This window comes from Pongo pygmaeus, chromosome 5 (genome assembly GCF_028885625.2).
Source record: "Pongo pygmaeus isolate AG05252 chromosome 5, NHGRI_mPonPyg2-v2.0_pri, whole genome shotgun sequence".
In the NCBI taxonomy this organism is placed as follows: Eukaryota; Metazoa; Chordata; class Mammalia; order Primates; family Hominidae; genus Pongo; species Pongo pygmaeus.
This window is the reverse complement of record NC_072378.2, coordinates 31,310,575-31,318,208: the sequence shown is the minus strand read 5'-3', so window position 1 is coordinate 31,318,208 and position 7,634 is coordinate 31,310,575. Positions and strand designations below refer to the sequence as shown.

The 7,634-nt window shown below is 42.8% G+C and overlaps 1 non-coding gene across 1 annotated transcript; it reads right to left on the bottom strand.

Annotated features, from left to right (window-relative positions):
• Positions 1-7,413: 7,413 nt before the first annotated feature.
• Positions 7,414-7,516, bottom strand: LOC134739797 (U6 spliceosomal RNA). The gene has a single exon (XR_010126843.1). It is a non-coding gene; the product is annotated as a U6 spliceosomal RNA (small nuclear RNA).
• Positions 7,517-7,634: the final 118 nt, after the last annotated feature.

Here is a 7,634-nt window from a genome sequence, read left to right as displayed (position 1 = left end):
TCTGTACCAGTGGCTCACCAGAAGCCACAGCGCCCAGATTAGTTTTGTGTTGATAGAAAATTTTTAAAGTATTATGTTACATAATTTTATGCTTTTTGAAGAGCAAATAAGTCTCTCTGGCTAAGTTGCTCCTCATGGCAATCTCTCTGATGTGCTTGAAGACCACCAGATCCATGGGGTTCCCACCCTCAGTGAATACTTGTGCTTCCCTGCGGGGTCTATTTTCAGGTGTCTTTGCCTGTTGGTTGCCCCTGTGACTGCTGATCTCATGCCCTCTGGTGGAAGCCATGCTCTTCCTTGCTCACTGAGGGTTGGAAAACTGGAAAATTATGGTCGATGAGGATGGGCAGTAACATTTGCTCTGTGTGACACTGTCATCACCCGCACTTGAAGGTGAAGCCGTGCTGCAGAAGGTACAAAACGTCGCCCCATCCCTTGGCTGCCAAGTGGCCTAGAGGCAATTTGAGCCCAAGTGGACGACACTGTGACACAGGACAGGGTGGATTCAAGGGCCCCTTCCCAGCTCAGGGATTGACTGCAGGGCTGATGGTAACCAGGGCTGAGAGGAACCTGGAGTCACGCCGGGGTGGGGCTGGGTGAGAGCCTGGAGAGAGCCTCCACCTGTCCTCACAGGGCCTGGGAGAAACATAATGAGGAGGGGGCACCTGCCCCTCCACTATGCCTCACCACTGTCCCCCAGCCACACTGGCATCCCTGGTGTCCACCAGGCACTTTTCACATGTCTCCTCCTTAACCTTCAGAACCTCTCCGTGAGGTCAGTGTTGGTTTGCATTTCCGGAGTTGAGGGAAGACTTTGAGCCTGGGAGACTCCATAGAGACAGATCCACACTCTGTGACTGACACCACAGTTGAGCCCCAGCAACTCGGACTTCAGAGCCCAGAGTGTTCTGAGCTCTGAGTTTCTCTGGGCTGGCAGTGCCCTGTGCCAGCTGCACTGAGGCAACTGTGTGCCTGCTGGTCCTACAGGATTCCCCACCTGAAACCAGCAGCTGGTCAGGATTTCCCAGATTGTCTCTAGCCCTGATTGGTGACATCTCCACTGTTTTAATGAGGCAATAATCACAGCTACGACTTCTGTGGTGGGTGTTGTCATGTGCCAGGCATCTTTCTGGTTACTTGGCATATGTGAACACACACATTTACACTGGAAGCTGGTGAAGCACAGAGAGGTTAAGTGACTTGGTCAAGGTCACACAGCAGTAAGTAGTGGAGCTGGAATTTGAGCTGAGACAGTCTGCTCAAGGGCTCAGACCCTCACTGCTGGCATCATTCCAGATACAGTGAGATGACTGGAGGTGGGAAGAAGCTGGGGTGTGTCGGTTACACAGAGTACACATGGCCTTTGTAGTAAGCTGGAGCCTGTGGCCACCCAAAGGTGGATTAGTGCATGAGCCGAGGACAGGTTTCTAATGTGACAGATGAGGTGAGTAGGAGATGATGCACCTGTGTCTTCAACCTTGTCCTCCCCATCTTTGTCATCTCCTGAGGATGGAGCATCTGTCATGTGCACACTGAGTGGCACTGCTCATGTTGGGTGAGTCACTGCAGGTTAGGCTCCCAGGGTCCTCATGAGAGGCAGTCAGCACCTGAAGCTGCTGGGGCTCCACCAGGATGCATTTTGAGGACACCAGATCTGCACCATCCTTGACCCAGACGGTGGGCCCCATGGGACCACTTCCATCCAGGCAGAGAGCAGCTCAGCCCTGCGGTGTCCCCGATGCCAAAGAACAACTGCTCCTGCTGGTTTCGAGACCTCAGCGAGAGGCTGCAGCAGGCCTTGAGTGAAGGAAGATCGGCTCTCAGAGCCTGGGCTCCTGCCAGACAACACTCAAACCAGGTGCTGGTAAACAATCCCCAAAAGGGCCTGGGGCAACATTTTCAACTTTGCCAACCAGTCTCTGTCCCAAAGACTTAACTCTGCCCTTGTAGCATGAAGCAGCCTTCCATAGACATCCTGCTGGTCTCCCCCAGACACACTGCTTCCCGTCCTAGGGGATCTGAAGTAGTGCCTGAATGGCCACAGCCATGCAAAGCACTAGGGTGCAGGCCAGGGTGTCTATGGCAAGGGCTGGGGCTGCAGTTTGTCAGGCAGCATGCATAGGCATGCTGCTCCCCACAGCTTAGCTTTGCACTAGCAGGAGGACAGTGTCCCTTAGAAGCCTGGGGGCCACTGGAGCCAACTCAGTGTGTGCAACTCCCAAATGGGCTTGGTGCCCATAAACCCAGCACCATTGTGGGCTGCTGACCCACCAGTGCATAGTGCACCCCAGCTGAGCCAGCTGTCCTTGACCCACCAGGCTTCAGACCATGCCCAGCCCAGCTTACTGGGGCACAGGGACACTGGAACAGAATTTTAAGAATGAGTTTACTGAATTTGGTGGTGGGGGGCGGTTTCTTGAATTGTTTCTCTAATCTATTTGGATTTAAAGGCACAAATGACTCTATTTCCAGTAGTACAGAGTGTGTGAATACTCAGAATATGACCATTGGATAGACCTAATCAAATACTTATAAGATCTGGGTGGCCATGTATTTGAGACCTTAGAAGACTTTGTTAAACTAGCAAGTATAAGATGATTGGCTGATTTTTGCCAATTGTGCTGGACAAATGGGGAAAAAAAAAGAAGAACTCAGGCTGCAAACTTCTAGCTCATGAGCCACATAAATCACCTAAAAGTTTCTGTTTCCTTTGAATGAAATCCTAATCTCCTGTAGCTGCAGGGCTGAAATTTCTGAAAAAGAAACGCAGGGTCTCATTCTGCAGGTAGCTAAATTACAACACAAAACAAATCCCAAACTCAAAGAATATCTGTTATTTAAGTGAGGGCATTGATTGGGAATACATGGGATCCTGAAAATCAGAATGGGGACATCTGGGCAGTTCCTGATGAAGCTAAAGACACTGAACTCCTAAATTCCTCTAAAAATTATTTGTCAGTTATGTTCAACAACATTTGGCAAAGTTAATCCACTTTTCCGTAACGAAACGGTAATGGTCTTCTTTGAGGTAGTTGCCCTCAAGACTCTGTGATTCCACTCAATGTTTATTTACCCCCAACATCCCTCTGTGATTCCAGATCCGTAAATAGCCTTGAGTCCTAGCCTGTCCTGAAGGGTGTGGTGGAATATGTCAGTAAGATGATTTAGAGAAGCAATGTGGCAATGTGATGAAAATAATTAAAAATGTTTAAAAGTCTGTGTCCTAATATTTATCATTTGAGTAGCCTATGAATTTTCTACAATTCCAAACATAGAAGAATCTCTCTATATAAAGATGCTTGTCAAAACATTATTTACAACAAGACAAAATGAAAGCAGGATCCAAAAGAAGTTGGTTACATCTTCTTATCTGAAGTGGGATGCGGCTTGTAAAAAGTGTATAAACTTTATGTAAAGTTTATAACATGGAAAACTACTTGTATAATAATACATTCAAAAAGCAACATCCAAGATAACCCTTAACATATGAATGCAACTTTGTAAAATGACAGCATATATAAATATATAGAGAGAGAAAATAACAAAATGAAAATCAGCACCACTGCACAAGACAGCTCCAGGGACCACCATTTGCACTGCAGTCTACAAAGTTTCAACAATATAATAGCAGTGATTTTTTAAAGAAAGGCCTAGGTGATGTTTCTGTCTGTGCATTTTAAAGTCTTCTGTGATCAAATAGGGTTTCACTTTTCCAATACAAAAGCATGTTTTAACATTCAAAATAAAGCATTTGAAGTAAAATAACAATGAAATGAGGCCAGACATGGTGGCATGCACCTGTAGTCCCAGCTACTCAGGAGGCTGAGGCAGGAACATTGATAGAGCCCAGAAGTTCAAGGATGTAGTCCACTATGATCATGGCTGTGAATAGTCACTGCACTCCAGCCTGGGCAACACAGCAAGACCTTATCTCTATTATAATAATAATAATAGTCACAATGTTCTTTCTGCCTCAGGTTAAAGCTACTTTCTCATTTGAACCCAAAGGGCAGAAATGCTTACTGAGTGCTCCACCAGAGAAAAGAAATTAGTTCTTCCTTCACAATCCATGATCCAATTTTTGGTTATAGAGTTCAGCTGAGCAATAAAGGCAACACTAAGAACACCATCAATATATAGATTACGGATTGTCATGTATGTGTTCGTGTATAAATGTGTGTGTCTATATATGTATATATATAATTACCACTACACCTGAAAGAGGGAGATGGATTCTTCCATTTCGTATATGAAAATCTGAGTCCCTGTGTACTTTGAGGCTTGGTCTGGGTTCACTGAATATCAGCCTTGAGAACTGGGAGACACTCAGCCTCCTGCAGAGCCCATCTAGGCATGAGACACACCAGTGGAGACTCCTCAACAGCAGGAAGAGCAACTGAGATCCAGGAATGTCCACACTTGTAGAGGGTCCATGTCCAGTGGAATACAACTGAAGGATGGGTGAAGGGTAGAGTCTAGCTGCTTCCTTCAGCTGGGGCTGGCAGATGGGTGGGTCAGTCAGCTACCCATGAGGTGTATCATGTTCCTAAGGTTGTCTTTCATTCCTCTGTTGAGAACTCCATGCTGCACAGACAAAAACCATATATTCACTGGTAAGCAGGATCCTTTTTAGAAATGCAAACATAACTTCCCTAACGTTAAAGCCAAACATTCTTTCTCCCAGTGAATCATCTTATTCGGATAATCTCCTAACTTCCCCTGAAGTTAGTCCCAGAGTTGCATCTGACCATTTGGATCCAAGACAGAAAGTCATTTTGGGGCTTGGACCTGGCTGATCTTGGACCGTGTTCTGAAAGGAGGCTTTCTACTTGCAGAAGAGCAAGGGTGAGCTCTGAATAGGGGATGAAATCCTGAGGGGAAAAGACAGATGGGCAAATTCCCAAGTAAACTGGGAATATATTTGCCAGCCTCTTTTTAGTTGTGATAAAATACACGTAAACACAAAATTTGCCATTATAACCATTTACGTGTACAATGCAATAACATTTAGTAGGTGCACAACGTTATGCAGCCATCATCACTAACAAGTTCCAGAGCATTTTCACCACCCTAGAAGGAAACTCTGTACTGGTTAAGCAGTCACCTTCCACTCTCCCCTGCCACCAGCCCCTGGCGCCATTAACCCAGTTTCTGTCTCTCTAGATTTTCTTCTTCTGAATATTTTATTAAAATGGAGTCATACAATATATGGCCTTTTGTGACTGGCTTCTTTCATTTGACATGTTTTCAAGGTTCATCCAAGTTGTAGCATGTATCAGTACATTATTCCTTTTATGGTCAAATAATATTCCGTTGCAGAATAGACTATATGTTGTTTATCCATTCATCAGTTGATGGGCATTTTCTTTTAAATTAAATGGAGAAAACAAAAGAGGAGTTACAAATTACCACTCCCCAAAAATACTTGCTTTTCTATTTACCTATGAATTTACTCTTAGCTGTGTACTTCTTTGCTTCATATGACTTCAAGATGCTACCTAATGTCCTTTTATTTCAGTGTGAAGCACTCCTTTTAGCATTAATTGTAGAATAGGTTTACTAGAGACAAATGCCATCAGCTTTTATTTACCTGTGCATGTCTGAATTTCTCCATTATTTCTGATGGAGAGCTCTGCCAAATATACAACTGTCAGTTGACAGGCTTTTTTTTTCTTTCTGAACTTTAAGTTTGTCATGCCAATGTCTTCTGAACTCCACGGTTTCTGAAGAATACTTGGTGGTTAATCTTATGGAGGATTCTTGTACTTGATGAGTCCCTTCTCTTGTTTTCAAGGTGCTCTGTTTGTCTTTAACTTTTGACAGTTTCATTATAATGTCTCTCAGTGTGGACATCTTTGAATTACTGCTATTTTAAATGTTTCAGTGTGTTGGATACCCAGATTCCTGTTTTTAATAAAATTTCAGAAGTTTGGGGTCATTATTTCTTCAAATACTCTTTCTCCCCCTTTCTTTCTTCTCTCTTTTGGGGACTCCCAAAATGCATATACTTGATGTTGTCTCTCAGATCTCTTCTGTTCATTTTTCTGCATACTTTTTCCCTTCTGCTACTCAAATGGGTAATTTCAATTGGCCTATGTTTGCATTTACTGATTCTTCATTCTGCATGGTAAAATCGGCTCTTGAAGCCCTCCAGTGAATTTTCCATTTTGCTTCCTGTACATTTCGGCTCCAGAATTTCCATTTGCTTCCTTTTCACAATTATTTATTGATTTCTGCTATTTAGTGAAACATAGCTCTCCTGATTTTCTTTAGTTATTTTTTAGCTTTTTGACTATGTTTAAGACAGCTGATTTAAAGTCTTTGTCTAGTAAATTAGTCCAGTGCTTGGCCTTCTTCAGGAACAATTTCTTTCCATTGCTTTTCATGTGAACGAGTCACTCACGTTTTCTGAAGTTGAAAAGTAGACATTTTTAATATTATAATGCAGTAACTCTGAAAGTTACATTTTCTAAACTATTTTTGTATAGACTGTATTCTTTATTGTGTGTGGTCACTGAAGTCTCCTAGTTGTAGATGTGTGGTCTTATTTCTGAGTTCTCTATTCTATTCCATTGGTCTATGTGTCTGTTTTTGTACCAGTACCATGCTGTTTTGGTTACTGTAGCCTTGTAGTATAGTTTGAAGTCAAGTAGCCTTGTGCCTCCAGCTTTGTTCTTTTTGCTTAGGATTATCCTGGCTATACAAGCTCTTTTTGGTTCCATATGAATTTTAAAATAGCTTCTTCTAATTCTGTGAAAAGTGTCAATGGTAGTTTAATGAGAATAGCATTGAATCTATAAATTACTTTGGGCAGTATGGCCATTTTCACGATATTGATTCTATCCATGAGCATAGAGTGTTTTTTCATTTGTTTGTGTTCTCTCTGATTTACTTGAGCACTGGTTTGCAGTTCTCCTTGAAGAGGTCCTTCAATTCCCTTGTGAGCTGTATTCCTAGGCATCTTATTCTGTTTGTAGCAATTGTGAATAGGAGCTTATTCACAATTTGACTCTCTGCTTGTCTATTGTTGGTGTATAGGAATGCTTATGACTTCTGCACATTGATTTTGTATCCTGAGACTTTACTGAAGTTGCTTATCAGCTTAAGAAGCTTTCAGCTGAAACAATGGGGTTTTCTAGATATAGGATCATGTCATTTGCAAACAAAGACAATTTGACTTCCTCTCTTCCTACTTGATTATCCTTTCTTTCTCTTACCTGATTGTCCTGGCCAGAACTTCCAATACTATGTTGAATAGGAGTGGTGAGAGAGGGCATCCTTGCCTTGTGCTGGTGTTACAGGGGAATGCTTCCAGCTTTTGCCCATTCAGTATGATACTGGTTGTGAGTTTGTCATAGATGACTTTTATTATTTTGGGGTATGTTCCTTCAATACCTAGTTTATTGAGAGTTTAAAAATATAGAATGCTTCATGAATTTGCATGTCTTGTGCAGGGACCATGCTGATCTTCTCTGTATTGTCCCTATTTTAATATATGTGCTGCCACAGCGAGTGCTGATCACAAGTTCTTAGAAGTGGAGATAACTGAAGAAATGTGGGTGAGATGGATTGTTGAATTTCATCTGCAGTAATTTCTGCATCTAATAAAATGTGATTATCTCTATTTTTCATTC